The sequence below is a fragment of the Phocoena sinus genome, chromosome 11, assembly GCF_008692025.1.
Source record: "Phocoena sinus isolate mPhoSin1 chromosome 11, mPhoSin1.pri, whole genome shotgun sequence".
Lineage (NCBI taxonomy): Eukaryota > Metazoa > Chordata > Mammalia > Artiodactyla > Phocoenidae > Phocoena > Phocoena sinus.
The window spans coordinates 68,154,167-68,171,200 of NC_045773.1; the positions used below are offsets into that span (position 1 = coordinate 68,154,167).

The 17,034-nt window shown below is 41.5% G+C and overlaps 1 protein-coding gene across 2 annotated transcripts in view; it reads right to left on the reverse strand.

Moving 5' to 3' along the window:
* BTBD9 (BTB domain containing 9) overlaps positions 1–17,010 on the reverse strand; it is a 416,431-nt gene extending 399,421 nt beyond the window's left edge. Inside the window, exon 1 of one of the 2 annotated variants that reach the window (XM_032647940.1) lies at positions 16,511–16,638. The gene's annotated coding sequence lies outside the window, so the exon portion shown is untranslated. Of the gene's footprint in view, positions 1–16,510; positions 16,639–16,885 lie in introns of those variants that run through there. The other variant, XM_032647939.1, reaches the window with a different exon arrangement.
* Between the last annotated feature and the right edge of the window lie 24 nt (positions 17,011–17,034).

Here is a 17,034-nt window from a genome sequence, read left to right on the forward strand (position 1 = left end):
CCATTCTAGTCCTCACCACCCTTGTCTCTCACTTGGACCATCGCTTAGCTCCTAACCCATCTCCCTTTTGTCACCCCAAGCTGTCCTCCACACAGCATCCAGACTGAATGTCACATTATAAGACTGATTATGAACTCTTTCCCTCAACCCCTCCATGACCCTCACCCCCACTTAAATATCTTCAGTGGCTTGCCAAGCCTCTTAACGTAAGAGAACAGGAAAAACATTTAACTAGGCCTTTGAGGCTTCTGGAATCTGGCTCCTATCTGACTCCATTTCCCCTAATGTTCCCTGGCACATGACAAGCTCTCTCATGCCACAGGGTTTTGACATAATTTGTTCCCTTGCTGGGACCCCTTCCTCTTTTCACCTCCCATCCTCCAGGCGCAATTCAGGTACCATTTCCTCAGGCAGCCTTCCTTGACCTCAGGCTCGCCAGGATACCTTATCATCTGCACTCATATGACTGTATTCATTTCCTTCACATAATTTATCTATTTGTATTTATACATCTCCCCCACCCCCAGAGGCCCTTTCTCAATACAAATATTTTGAAAATGTAAACCAGATCAGTCACTCCATTGCTTAAAACCCTTTAATGCCTTCCTATCTTTGAATAAAAATCATACCCTTTCCGGGCTTCCCTGGTGGCGCAGTGGTTGGGAGTCCGCCTGCCGATGCAGGGGACACGGGTTCGTGCCCCGGTCTGGGAAGATCCCGCGTGCCGCGGAGCGGCTGGGCCCGTGAGCCATGGCCGCTGAGCCTGCGCGTCCGGAGCCTGTCCTCCGCAACGGGAGAGGCCACAACAGTGAGAGGCCCGCGTAACGCAAAAAAAAAAAAAAAAAAAAAAAAAATCATACCCTTTCCAAACCCTCCTATACTGTTGGTGGGAATGTAAGTTGGTGCAGTCTCTATGGAGAACAGTGTAGAGGTTCCTCAGAAAACTAAAAATAGAATTACCATTTGAAAAAAAAAGGGACTTCCCTGGCAGTCCAGTGGTTAAGACTGCACTTCCACTGCAGGGTGCACAGGTTCGATCCCTGGTCGGGGAACAAAGATCCCACATGCCACAGGGTGCAGCCAAAAAAAAAAAAAGAAAAAGAAATTACCATATGATCTAGCAACTCCTGGGCATATACCTGGACAAAACTATAATTCAAAAGAATACATGCACCTCTATATTCATAGCAGCACTATTCACAATAGCCAACACATGGAAACAACCTAAATGTCCACTGACAGATGAATAAAGATTTGGTACATATATACAATGGAATACTACTCAGCCATAAAAAAGAACAAAATAATGCCATTTGCAGCAACAGGGATGCAACTAGATATTATGATACTAAGTGAAGTAAGTCAGAAAGAGAAAGACAAATACCATACGATATCACTTATATGTGGAATCTAAAATATGACACAAATGAACCTATCTATGAAACAGAAACAGACTCACAGACATAGAGAACAGACTTGTGGTTGCCAAGGGGGAGGGGGTTGGAGGAGGGAAGGACTGGGAGTTTGGGATGAGCAGATGTAAACTATTATATATAGCATGGATAAACAAAAAGGTCCTACTGTGTAGCACAAGGGACTATATTCAATATCCTGTGATAAACCATAATGGAAAAGAATATAAAAAAAAGAATGTCTATATGTACATAACTGAGTCCCTTTGCTGTATAGCAGAGATTGGCACAACACTGTAAATCAACTATACTTTAATTAAAAAATTATATAAAAATATGTAATATAAAAAAAATCATACCCTTTCCAAGGCCTACAGGGCTCTGTATGAGCTGTCACCCAATCACCTCCCCGATCTCATACCCTACTCCTCTCTTCACATTCTGCTCCAGCCACGCTGGCCTTGCTGTTCCTTAAACACAGACGAGCTTACCCCTGAACTCGGGTCCTTATAATTGCCTTCCCTCTGCCTTTCGGAATATCTCGTTCTCAGAGTCCCCACTACTGGCTACTCATCATTCAGTTCTCTGCTCCCTCACCACCCTACCTAAAAGAATACCCCACACACACACTTCTCACCTGCTACTCCATTTTATTATCTTCATCATTAGGTATTTATCATTAGAAGATAAGCTCCATGGGCAGTTCATCTCAGTGCCTAGAAAAGTACCTGGCACACAGTAGGTACTCAATATCTGTATGAATGCTTAAAGTAGCTAGTGTGGTCCTGTTTCAAATAACTGAACTCCACTGACATATACAAGAGATACAGGTATGAAGATGTGATACTAGTGGTTGTGGTAGGCGGAATTCTAGGACGGCCCCACCCCCCATTCTCCTCCCTCTCCCCTGTGTACGTGCCCTGTATAATCCCCTCCTCTTGAGTACAGGTGGCACCTGTGAATATGGGATAGTCAATCATGTGATTAGGCTACCTTATATGAGACACTGTTATAGTCAACTGGAGAGATTCTCCTGATGCCTTTGAAGAAGTAAGATGCCAGGTTGTGAGTAGGGCCATGTAGTTAGAACCTCAGGGTGGCCTCTAGGAGCTGAGAGGGACCCCCAGCTGACAGCCAGCAAGAAAATGAGGACCTCAGTTACATGATCACAAGGAATCGAATTCTACCGACAACTAATGAGCTTGGTAGAGGACCCCAAGCCTCAGATGAGATCACAGCCCCTGCAAACCCCTTGACTTCAGCCTAGTAAGACCCAGAGCAAAGAATACCGCTATATCATGCTGGACTTCTGACCTACAGAAATGATCACGAAGGGCTGTTGTTTTAAGCTGTAAGTTTGTGGCACATCAACAGAAGACTAATGCAGTGGCCATCAACCCTATCAGTCCCAATGCTCACTTTTTATAACAAAAATTGTTATGCTACCTACTGTTCTTTAATAAAATTCATAGATTTAGAACCTACTAATCACTTATAAAAATTCATTAGCTATAAGGGAGAAATTTTAAAATAATTTATAATAAAATAATATGCATCTCAACCAAATTAGAAAATAAAATTGCTCCTATAAATTTTCATAATGCCCTCTGAGGAGAGAGTCCATAACCATAACCTCTGCTTGCCAGGATCAGTGTACCTAGAACACACTGGCTTGAAATTGGGAGAATGTTTAATTTAAAAATGCTTATTACTTGCTAATCTTGTTTCTTTATACATCATGTTGTAAAGGATGTCTCTGAAAATCACACTAGCATTACATTTTTGTTCTAACCATTTTCCAAAATGGACTTAAGAAGGTTTGAAAGCCTCATAATTTCCTTTTTTCCCTCCTCCTCCTCAATTATTTAGTGCTCACTGGGCATGTGATACTGTTACTTGAAATTAATTTTCACAATTAAATAGACTTTTAAAGCTTCTAATTAATTTCCCAACTCTCGTTTTTCAGATGTGAACAGATAATCACCATCATCTAGCGGCTCATTATACACACTATAAACTATTTCACCCCAGCTGTGAAGCTGGCCACAGTAAATATGTTTTGTTGCCTTAATCAAGATTTATGATAAGATAATAATGTAATTTTTAAAGGCCACATGCCAGAGTACCTCCTAAATTAATAAAAATACTTAGCACTTAACCTATAACACACTTTAAAATCATCACACAGTCTTGCAGGTAGCTATGTGCCCATGTGCCCGGGGCTAGTAACAACTGATGGAGAGCATGTCACCGAGCCCATTTACTTGATTTATTTTACAGTAGCCTTCTAAGGCCACGTACGTAATGGGTACTCACTGTGTGACGGGAAAATAAATTATTTAGTGTGGACAACCTGACAGTGTTACTGTTAAGTTACTAATTCACTGAGAAAGGGAAATTCCCCTAACAGCCTTTTTTCATGCCCAAACAGCAACACTATTGGTAACTATTTACAGATTCCTAGAACCCTAGAGCCGGGAAGGACTTAAGGATAATAACCACGGTTTTTTACAAACGAGGAAACTGAGAAACTTGTCCAAGCTTACAGACATCGGTGGCAGAACCTAGGATAAGGGGAGATAAGGCTACGGGTTCTCAATCTCCTCATTCAGAAAATGGGGATAGCCACACCCCTGGTAGGGTGGTTATGAAAATGCAATGAAATAACAGTACATGCTTGACACTTAACAGCTACTCCATAACTATCATTTTCCTCCCCAGGGTTTCCTCCACCAACCTCTCCCATCACTTTTTTTTTTAACCAAAATATCATTCAGGATGATGTGCACTGGTGATAATTTCCTGAGGTATATTGCATTGACATACAAATTAGAGCAAACTGAAGGACTCACTGGGAGGCTACAGAGGAAGCAGCTGACTCTGACTCTCAGGAGTTAAGTCTACACCCCCCAAAGGGTTCAAAGACTTTCAATTTGTTGGACTGAGCCCACATCAGCTTTGCCAAGGTTGACAGTATGCAGAGTTTAGGGCCAGTTTTTCAACGCTGTGCTTCACACATACTTTCTATTACCTCTCTAGTACTTATTCAAATTTTTCATAAGATTATCTATACCCCTGGCCTCCTCTTTCTAACCTCCAATTCACTCCTGAATCCACTTAAGTCTCACTATCAGCCCACCACTCCACTGAAACCACTCTTACCAAGGTCATCAATAACCTCTTGATTGGAATATCCAAGATTCGCTTTTCCATCCTTACCTTCCTGGATCTCTCTGAAATATGGACACACCCTTCTTGAAACACTACTCCCTTAGTCTCTGTGACAGTGTACTCTCCTGGTTCTCCTTTTACCTCCATGTGTCTATTCTTTCACTAATGTCTCTTTACGAGTTGTGTTTCCCAGGGCTGTGACTTCCTGGTGAGTTTATTTATCTATCCTCCCAGTTTCAGCTACCTCCTACTAACTTCCGAATCTCTATCTCTAGCCCAGGCCACTCCTGTGACTCTCAGATTCATTTGAGCAGATTCATATGCCTGCAATATGATTCTACTGCATGTCCCTACTGGCAACTCAAATCAACATACTCAACACCGAACTAATCTCTTAATGCATATCCTCCTCCACTGTCCTTTATCTTAATATGTGGTGTCATCACACAGCAATCCATGCTAAAAACCTGTAAGACTTCCTTGACTCCTTCCTCTCCCTGATTCCACCATATCTAATCAATTGGTTAGATCTCCTAATTTTACCTCCAAATATTCCTCTAATTCATCCCTCCTATGCCTATCTAGTAACTCCTCTTCTTGTTCAGGTTTCAATCATCTCTTACCTGAAATACTTCAACAGCTTCTGTCCCCCTCAATTCCATCTCCACTCAGCTTACAGAATAATCAATCTAATAAATATATAATCACACTACTCCCCTGCTTAACACTTTTAAAATAATACTCCCAATTAAAAGGCTCTGGAGTCAGATCTCTGCAATTTGGAATCCACTCTCTGCACTCATTAGACATGGCCTTGAACAAGTTACTTAACTTCTCTGCGCCTCCATATTTTTACTTGTGAATATCCCAGAGTATTAAATGAGATAATAACTATAAAGCACTTAATACAGTTCCTGGCATATAGTAAGCGCTTAACAAATGGTAGTTATTAGTGATCACATTATTAATAAAATCACACTGATTGTATTATGGTCTTTGGGCTGGTATACAAGTTCGTGGAACACACACAGCCCTTCTTGAATTGACCCGTGCTTACACTCTAGCCTCCTCCCTAAGGACGCCCTGCCTCTCACTTTGTGCTTCAGCAACATCGAACTTCGTAACCACTTACTGTGACACACTTAGCCATCTCTCTGCCCGAAATACATTTTCCTTGCATAAGTAAGCTCTCTTTCTTTAGGCCTAATGAGGTGTCACCCTCACCAGGAAGCCTTCTTTGAACATCAGTGCTTATTAAGGTGTCTCCTCAGAAGTATTAGATAGATAGATGAAAGGAAGCTCCCTGGAAATCTCCTCCCCAGCTTCACCTGAATTAGGTCAATTCTTACCACAAAGGAGTCACAACATATTCAAATTTAACTTATGAATTCAACTATGTATATAGAAGGAGTTAGAAATTGTTGAGAGCTCGCCATCACTCCACTCAATGACTATATGCTCCTTGCTATAATCAAGCCTGAAACAGAACGTACGAGTGATTTCATACATTGCTCAACCACTGACAGATAAATGGAGGCAGCAAAGAATTAATTGAAGGCGCTAGAGAAGCACTGATAACAGAGAGGTAGTGAGGTGGTAGAATAGTTACCCTGCCTTAGGAGAATTAACCATTAACCCTTCCTTTAAAAACTCTCAACAGGTGATTTCCACATGTCAAAAGAGTTTAATCACTGAAATAAATAGTACATACTTCAGTAGTTAACAAAGTGTAAATTTGTTAAGGTTTAGATGATTAAAACTTTAATGGAGGTATGACAGAACATAGAGAGAGCAAAGAAATCAATGAAAACAATGCAAATGCACACAAGATTATTACTACTACACAAAAGCAAAATAAGTATCTGAAAGAACTTTACCAAACCACCGATTACATAACTGCAGACATAGCTTCATAGTAGAGGCTACTGAGGCAGGCCAGGAAATGCTTAGTAATGGTGGCACTCATGAAGTGAGGTGTTAAGCCAAATTAGGGGTGTCAAATAAAACTTCTAGTAAAATTAAATTCTCCTAATCCAAATTAGCTTATGTTGGGGTGTGCATGTATTAAGAAAACCATGACATGGCACTTTGTAGGCAGTAAAGGATCTCCTAAAGAATATTTTGATATTACTTGATTTGTGTGTGTGTGTGTGTGTGTGTGTGTGTGTGTGTGTGTGTGTGTGGTACGCGGGCCTCTCACTGTTGTGGCCTCTCCCGTTACGGAGCACAGGCTCCGGACGCGCAGGCTCAACGGCCATGGCTCACGGGCCCAGCCGCGCTGCGGCACGTGGGATCTTCCCGGACCGGGGCACGAACCCGTGTCCCCTGCATCGGCAGGCAGACTCTCAACCACTGCGCCACCAGGGAAGCCCATGACATTACTTGATTTTTGCATTCTGTTTTGACTTTAGAATATAACCACTAACCCCACTCTGACCCCCAACTATATGACTCCACTATAGTCTCTTGCTAATGCCACTGTCTGTAAGAACAAATAACCCATTCTGCTGGTAACTGGAGCCATGGGTTTCCATTTGACTCCCCAACTTAACTAATTCCACAGCCAGCATTAAAAACAGGAACACTGGCACCCAGCTTCCCAAGGAGAGGGCTGTCTAGTTCTGCTCCAGCTAGCACAGATGAGGGCCCTATGAGAAAATCACATGCAGTGAGGAAAGCAAGCCAATGCAAGTTCCCTTAGGGGAACTTAAACTTAGGTCTCCTTTAGGAAATTACCCAATACCCTGCTACTCTTCATCTGATATCATTTCTACTCCTTCTCCACTAGGCCATAAACTCCTTGAGGACAAGGACCAGGTCATAATGTTTGATGGAAAAATTATCAAAACTGTTTCATCCATTAATCTCATTGGCAAGTAATCACAAAGTACTGCTTCAGGCTAGCACAGACTTTTCTAGAGATTAAAACTATTGAAAACAAGCATGAGCAAATAAAATGTCCATCAAAAAAGGACTTGTTATAGTACATCTGTTAAAAGGGCATTTTTTTTAAAAAGTAAAATCATGCAAACATAAAACATGTCAAAGATTTTATTTAACTCATTAATTAATGAAGCAGCCAGGAAGAAAATAAAATCAGTCCCAAAGAGAAGTCAAAGGACACACATACGTATATATAGGCTATCTGGAATGCTGAAATTGCTTTACAAATAAATGCTGCAAAACTGCTCGATATCCCCAGGACAACGTTCAGTTGCATTCCACTCAACAACATCCACTTGCATTTCTATGGACAAGAATCATCTGCATTACTCTCAGTTTCCTACGATTTACAGAGTTCTGAAATAGCGCAAAGACAATGACAGGCTCAGATAACCCGGAAGAGTGCACTAGATAGGACAGTCGGTAATCTTTTATGTCCATTTCATAGTCTCTCACAATTTTTCCTGACAACATCCATACAATGGAATATTATGCAGCTGGCTATAGAGAATGAGGCAGCCTTTTCATGTACTGACATGGAATAGCCTCCAGGATATAATGAAAAATAAGCAAGATGCAGTACAGTAATATGGTAGGTGACATTTATGTTTAAGAATAAATATAAAAATATGCCATATACATCAAATATTTCTGAAAAGATATACAGGAACGTTAACATTTGGGGGAAGGTGGTGAAGGTCATATGAGAATCATTTTCTGTCTATCTAAAATTAGGTTAAAATTAGAAGAAAAAGCAAGCAGGTAATTGATACTTGTAGAAGGTAGGGGTGATGAAGTCAAGATTTGGTTACCATCTAAAGAAATAAAGTCCCTTTTAATCTTAAAAACAGTCACTTTTTATGTTTCTTCCGTCTTCAATGATGAGAGCAATATTAAGAAGACATTGCTATCTAATTTTTAGTCTTTTTAGATAAAAAATTCCTATGTTCAGTAGCATGGTTGATGCTATTGTTTAGCCTTCCCCTCCAAACTGTATACATTGGCTTGGAATGTTCACAACTTGCGTGTGTGGCAGCGGAAGATAATTCCCATATTCTACATTGCTACTGTTTTGTATAAAATAAATTGGTAAAGATTGACACTTAAAAAAAAAAAAAAAGAAAGAAATAGTCCCAAAATATAAACCAAACTGTGGCACATTTTGAAAAGGTTTCCTGACTAAATCCATTATATTCTATATACATACACCTTCTAAAGAATGAGATTTGGAATTTAATGGGCCTACTTTAGGACCTATTCACGAAGTTTCTAAAGTACCCAAAGGACTTTAATACAAGTTAATAGACTCATTTATTGCTCATCATGTAACCCAAAGTCTGTGTTCTATGGAAACTACAATGTGTGCCTTCAGACACTGGTTAGGGAAGTACTCTTCTGAAAGTTTGGAAGGTAAATTAATTTATCTAGAAATGTTTGGTTCTATTTAAGATTAATTATGAAAACTACTAAATAAGTGTAAATGAAATTATATAAGAATAAATGCATAAAATAGGATAAAAATGAAAAGATTCCAGATGTATTGAAAATAAAGCTAATGAGACAGATGCAAAACTTTTAAAAAATCAGCAACAAACTTTTTTTTTAATATTTATTTTATTTATTTTCTTTATTTTTTTGGCTACATCGGGTCTTAGTTGGGGCACGCGAGATCTTCACTGAAGCATGCAGGATCTTTTTTCTTTTCTTTTCTTTTCTTTTCTTTTTTTTTTTTGTGGTACATGGGCCCCTCACTGTTGTGGCCTCTCCCGTTGCGGAGCACAGGCTCCAGACGCGCAGGCTCGGCCACTCCGCGGCATGTGGGATCTTCCTGGACCGGGGCACAAACCCGTGTCCCCTGCATCGGCAGGCGGATTCTCAAGCACTGTGCCACCAGGGAAGCCCCCATGCAGGATCTTTCATTGCAGTATGCGAGCTTCTCTCCATTTGTGGCGTGCAGGTTCTGTAGTTTTGCGGCACGTGGGATCTCTCGTTGAGGCACACAAGCTCAGTAGTTGTGGTGCACGGGCTTAGTTGCCCCTCGGCATGTGGGATCTTAGTTCCCCGACCAGGGATGGAACACATGTCCCCCACATTGGAAGGCGAATTCTTTACCACTGGACCACCAGGGAAGTCCCCAAGAAATCTTAATTTATAAAAACTTGTGGAAATTCCCTGGCAGTCCAGTGGTTAGGACTCTGTGCTTTCACCGTCAATGGCCTGGGTTCAATCCCTGGTTGGGGAACTAAGATCCCGCAAGCCGCGTGGCATGGCCAGAAAAAAAATTAAAAAGTAAAAACTTGCTTTAGATTTTAAAAAAAAACACTACCTTTTCTCCAAAGCATTCCAGAAAATACTGTGAATACACAAGTCAGAAAGGTTACAGCATGTGCTACAACAGAGACAATCAATTTCAGCTGAGGAAATGGCTTCATATGACAAAGTACTTATGGGTGTTTTAAAATATGTCTACAAATCCTTTGACATCCCTCCCCAAAAGGTGGAGCCTAACTGGCTTCCCTTGAGTGTGGGCTGGACTTAGTGACTCATTTTTAACAAACAGAATATAGCAGAAGTGGCAGTGTGTGTCATCAAGATAGGATATACAAGGCGGGTGGTTCCCTCCTTGCTCTTCTCTTGTATCACTTGCTCTGGGTAAAGCCAGCTGACATGTTGTGAGGATACTCAAGCAGCCCTAGAAAGACCTAAGGCTACAGCCATCTTGGAGAAAGATCCTCCAGCCCCAGTCAAGCCTTCAGATGACTGCTGCAAGGCTGGTCACAGCTCGACTGCAACCGAGTCAGAGTCCACCCAGCTAAGCTTCAACTGAATTCCTGACCCAAAGATACTGTTGGATAAGAAATGTCTGTTGTTTTAAGCAGCAAAATTTAGAGGTAATTTGTTAAACAGCAATAGATAACAAATACAGGGTTTAATATTTATCCATTTATATCACTATAATTTTATTTAAAAATTTATTATGAAATTAGTGGAAATCACCTATGCTTTACAAAGATAATTATAATCGATATTTCCAGGAATGTACAAAATAGGACCCAAAAGGGATAAATCTAATCAGAATAAGAACATTAAACCAGAAGTAGGATATACAGACAAGTATTTAGCTTGTAAATAGATTTAAAAATAAACACTTGGGTGGGTGAAAGGAATAAGTGGTGTGGAGAGAAAGAAGATTAGCTGAGAAATCTCAAGTATACATTGTTTGAGGTGAGCAGCAAGATATTTTTCCCTAAGTGTCAAAAAAGTAGTTGTGAATTTACTTTAAATGTCATTAGCATGGAAAAGTACAATTCTTCCTCCAGAAGACTGCACCTATACATAGAGAATGGAAAATCTGAATGTTTATGTAGAATAACCGGTCAGTTGACTAAAAAGTTTTCAGTCAAATATAGCATGTCTTCACTGGAAAATCAGCTTCAGGACCTTTAATTGTCTACCTCCTTTCCCCCTCCATTCCTAACAATATTATCAAACTGTTTTCAATCATTCAGGCAGTTATTAAAATTCTAACTTCTCAAACAACTTTGCCTGAATCAGCAGAAACAAGATTGGATTTCTTCACCTGGAGGTTTGCATGCTAGGGCCCCATGCTGACATGCGTGAAGAGCACTGGCTCTGGAGACCAAGCGTGGGGCTGAAGCCCTCTCCCACCTCGCTGGCCACGAACACAGGCAAACTGTTCCCCATTCTGAAACTTGGTTGCCTTATTAGTAAAACGAGGATAATATCCAGTTTACAAGGTTGTTATTGTAAGAATTCAATGACCTAGAGAAAAGGCCTAGCATAATACAGCCACTTGATGAACAGTAGCTAGTAGTTAATGATCTTGTTACTTATATACTATATTTCCCAAACCAAGAAAACAAGGACACAAAATGCCAGAATATTTTTTGCATCATATAAAGATCCAAAAGGCAGCCCAGGAGATTAATGTGGATTTATGACATGTTATAATTTCTGAAACATTATAATAGCTTATGAGTTGAAATCAAAACTGAACACTCAGGTGCTCAACAAGTATTGGAGAACCTAGTCTGTGATCAATACTTATATAGCACTTACCATATTCTATGTAGTATTGTAAATATGTTTTTCTGCTCTACCAAATTATATATTCTTTGATTGCTTTAAAAAATTTCCATATATCTCTATAGTTTCTCATGGCCCCTTGCATACATACATACGGCTGAATGAACTTAACTTCAAGTCCTTGATGTCTACTCATATCAATATATTCTCAAGATTATAAAATTTAGGCATCAAATCTTCCCCTGACAAAGTGTATGCACACTCATTCACACAGTATCATACCCCCTAACTAAAGCCAGTGTTGGATACCCAGAGCAATGAGCATCTCTCTATGTGCAGCACTCTGCACAGTTTCTGGCACACAGTAAATACTTAATGAATGTTAGCAGAAAGAATAAATGAAAGAGAACAAGAACCCAGGAAGTGTGGTGACTAGCTAACTGAACTAGCTACAATTTAACTCCTGAAATCTCTTTTCAATGTGTTTATATCTTTGCACAACTGTTTGATTTCCTTATACAGCAGAACTCTCTTATAACTTCCAATCATAGAGTAGGACTAACTTTTGTGCTATATGAGTATATGAGACATGTAAGATCCAAAGTATATCGGCGTACAAGAAATAAGTCCTTATATTCTGGTTCCTCTCCTTCCACATTTCTGTGATTATATCTCACCCTGTTTCTTTCCTTTAAGTTTTGCCCATCCTATTGTAAACATCCGAGGTACAGTGAGTATATTATTTGCTTACCCTATAAACCTGCAAAGTGCCTAATACAAGATACAGATTGTAATCTTGACACTTGTTACTGACAATTATTTTGCAAATTGGACTTTCTGACATTTAAAAAAAGTGGGCGGGGATGGGGGGAATCTAATACAAAGTCAAAGCATCTAGCTATGCATCAGGTATTTGAAAGAAATTTTCTGTAGTTATTGTGTTTGTTTGTGTGTGTGTGTGTGTGTGTCTGTAAAATTAGAAACAGTACCTTGTCTGAGACCCAACAGAGATATGAGGATGAATGAAATCTGTGTTTGAGTATGTGCAATCATGCACAAGAACAGTAGTAAACAGCTTCAAAGGCTCATTCAAACAATGCTATGTGCCAAGCATTATACCAAATTCTGGAGAAAACAGAAATAAGAAGGAGATGAGGTTCATCGAACTGGAAAGCAGACTGGTGGATCTAGAGAGTCTGCAGGCTGTTATTTCCTTATCCTTCTCTAAAGTCTCTCTGGGTTCTCCAACAAACTCAATCTCGTTGTTAGCCTCTATGCTGGTTCCTCTTTCACTAACCCTCTAAAACCAGTGGTTCTCAAAGCGTGGTCCTGGGAATTACATCATCAGCATCACCTGAGAACTTGTTCAAAATGCAAATTCAGGAGCCACACCCAGACCTACGGAATCAGAAACTTTGGGGGTGGGACTCAGAAATCCGTGTTTTGCCAAAGCCTCCAGGTATTTCTGATGCATGCTCAAGCTTGAGAAACCATCTACGTTTGATTTAAGTGTTGATTTCCAAAAATTCCACTCCTTGCCCTTTCCAGTTCTCGCTCTCAACTTTTCTGCATAGGAATATCTTTTCTTCTGCTACCTCTGCAACTGTAACTACTAATAGCAACAGCTGTCATTTATTAAGCATATGTCAGCTAGGCATTGTGCTAACTGCTGTGCACATACCATCTTAATCTCCACAACAATTCTTTAAAATATTATTAACCCCACTTTTCAGAAGAAACTTAGGTTCAGAGATGCTAAATTACTTGCCCGAGGTTACCCATCCCAATCAATAGTGGCATAACAGAGATGTGACTTCAGGTTTTCCTGACTCCAAAGTCCACAGCATTAATTACTATACTAAGTCCTAGAATGGTACTACTTCCATAGCCTTGGAGGCTGTCAGTTACATTACAATTATTCCTAAACTGTCTCATAAACTCTGGAGTAGAATTTCTAGTTACCTAATGGGCCTCTCTAAACTCCACACATGGGCCTTAAAATTAACATGCCATCATTTCTTCCCTCCACTGTAAATCTATTCCTCCTCCTGTGTTTTCTAATTTAATGTCCTCGTAATCCCCAGTTACTCGAGCTGGACATGTCACCTTTGACTTCTCACTCTCTCTCACCTCTAGCTGTTCATAACATTTAGAGACTTTTAACATCTCAAATATCTTTACAAGCCATCCATTCCCACTGTCCCTCTTCAGGGTCCCAGCATCTCTCACCTACATCCTAACTGGTCTCCTGCCCTCTCGGCTCTAATGCAGTTCTGCATACAAACTGCCTGTTAACTTTCTGATCTGATTATTCTACCTTTCAAGGCTCTCTATCACCAACACGGGGGTAGTGTTGGAAGGAGGGAGACTAGGCTTTTTAGAATGGAAGACCCCCTTGTAATTTGGCTCCAACCATACCTTTCCTGTCTCATCACTTCTGCCATACAAGAAGCCTACAATAAACTCAAGGTTTTCCCATTCAATTTTAATCTTCGGCAATTTTGCTTATACTCTCCCCTCTGGCGGGAATGACTGTTTTCCTTTTTCCATGTAGCAAAATACTACGTAACCTTCAGGGCTAAGTTCCACCGTCTTCCCTTTAAAGTTTTCCCTGACTCTATCAATTTATTTCCCCAGCCAAAGTGATCTATTCCTTCAGCATTTTATTCATTCCCAAAGTGGTGAACTCTTATCACAGTACATCATGGTTAGTGTTTGTCCCCCCTGATGAACACTTGGTATCTCAGGTATACTGTGTTTTATTCTTTGTCTTGCTGGCACCCAACACAGTGCCTAGCCATAGCCAGAACCCAATAAATATTTGCTGAGTTGTTAAATAACATTTGATGTTGCAACATTACACAGGTTAGCAATTCAAGTGCAGGTTTATGCAACACTCAAAAGGAAGCTCACATAACAACAAAAGATAAAGACTAACGGTTCAATATTTAAGAGCAGCATCTTTAATTTTCTCAAATCTTTTTGTCAACATTTTTGAGTATCCTTTTTCAAACAGACTCCTTTCCCAGCTAACATTATTTTTATTTTTTACAGGATCAGCAGTAATTACAAACCTCAGACCACTATAAGAGATAATCCCAAGCAAAACTGTGTCACTGAGAGTAGCTCGATAATTGCTTTGGGTACATCATTTCAGTAAATTTCCAATGGAACGGCCCAAGCACATAGGTAGATTTTAGAAATGAGGACATGCGCTGCTGACTAAATACATAAGATACACGCACATTAGTGAGGCATTTATTCAAATTAGTACTGAAATCAGAGGTATACAACAACCTGACTTTGGTTCAACGATAATATCCTTTCATTTTAAGTAAGGATAACACTTATGATTGTTTAAGACTCTACTCTGAGTAACACAACTCCCATCCCTCCAGGAAAGTAGGCTCCATCTTGTTATCAGTGGGATGCGATGAGCCTGCCTTAGTCTTAACACTTTCCCTCCCCAACCTACTAAACCTTATCTCTCCAATTTTCCCCTCTCATGGTACATGTAAGTTGCCGCAATATATCCCCCAATGACCAAATTCACACTATTTTCTCAACATATGACTTATCTCTTCTCTAGCAGAAATTTTACACTTCTTTCAAAGATGAGACGAAATCTTACCTCTTCTGAAGAGTTCAATAATTCAGCCCACAAGTCTTATCTTTTCTAAATTTCTACGGCACTTAATGTATAGGACTTCACATAGCACCTGTTTACATACTACCTCATTTGGTTTCATAATTATTTTATATAATATGCTTTATTTTCCTAGCTAGAGTTTGCCCTTAAAAGAAAAAAGCCAGGTCTTTTATGTCATTTGTAATCCCACAGTCCTCCTCTCATATGCAGCATAATACTAGGAAGAGGGGACACATGTATTAACTACTTGAAGGACGGAGCTAACTGCGTGTTATGACTTATCCACGGTGTCACATATAGTAAATATCTATTCCGTGCCTACTCTGTGGCAGGCACTTTTGTAGGTACTGGAGATATGGCCCGGAAGAAAACAAACATGATTCCTGTCCTAAAAGCTATTATAGTCTAGAGCGCAAAAGATACTGAATTCCGAGTACCCTAAGTGCTACAGAGCAAGGTTATCACTGGTTCCAAGACGTATGAACCTCAAACAACATACTTTACAGATCCTCAGTTATGAAACTGAATCACAGAATTTTAGATCCGAATGAGAAGTTACGTTATTTTCTTCAATTTTCTTGCACAAATCATGATTAAATTTCGGTATAGCCTGTCTTTCTACCGCACTGCCTTCATCAACGGTCAGAAAAGACTGACTTCCTTCCTACCTCTAATACTCCTTTCTCCCGAGCACGGTCACTACTGCAGCCACACATCTACCCACTAGGGAGTCCAGCGCACTGAGAAGAAAGCACTGGGCTGATGATCAGCTGCACCCAATCAGGCTTGTCTGACCATCGACATTTTTCCAGCTCACACGCTGAACAAAATCTGTATTTTCTGCTTAGTAAATAACAAGCCCCTGCTACTTTTAAGAAAAAGAAAAACCGGTGCCTCCACACTTCCTCGACCCTAATAACGACGGAAGCACAACATGGCTTAGAGAAACAAAACAGCTGATGTGAGTCTATGAGGAAGAACTGAGGATGGCTAGCCGCCCCTTGGCCGCAAAACCTGTAGCAACAATGCGATAAAATGCTTAGGGCCGACAAAGTTTGGGGCGTGCATTAAGCACGTGCGCACACACACGAAGTTGGAAACACTAGGCAACAGGTGGGCCGCCCCCTCTGTACACTGACAGATCGCCTTCTCCAGGTCGTGGGTGTGTCTGACGCCGCACGCAGGCACTGATTCACAACTCCCTCCATAACAACCAGCCCCGCCTCAGAGCCCAGCCAAGGCAGGGGAGTTGAGGGCCCCAGCAGTGCCAAACTTTCCGAACCCCAACCTCGGCGTCCCCGGTTCCGCCTCGTCTCGGTCTCGCACCAGCTCGTCTCAGGCAGGATGCGAGGCTGCTCTAGGAACCGGGCTTCTCGGGATTCCGACTCCTCGGCCTGGGAGCCTGGCAGAGCCACCCCGAGGTCCCCAAACACCTCCTGCCTACAACACATTCCAGGACTAGAGAGTCTTCGCCGGCCAGCTGCTGCCGCTTCCCACAGCGACCGAGCCCAGGAACTGACCCTCGACAGCCCCCGTCCCCGCTCCTTCCCCGCCCCGGGAGAAAGCAGAAGAGGAGCGTGAAGGGGCGCGCGTCCCCGCGCCCCGGGCCCGCGCAGCAGGTGCGGCCAGGCCCCACCTCCCTGGCGAGGCCGCGGCTACTCACCCCCACGATGTTCCTCTGCGACCTCACCGCCCGCACAGACGCCTCTTCCGCCCGCTCCGCACCCGCCTCGTAGCGACCGCCCCCTCGGCCCCTGCCGTCGCCGCCGTCCTCGCCGCCGCCGCGGCGCGCGTCCGCTCTCACGCACACCG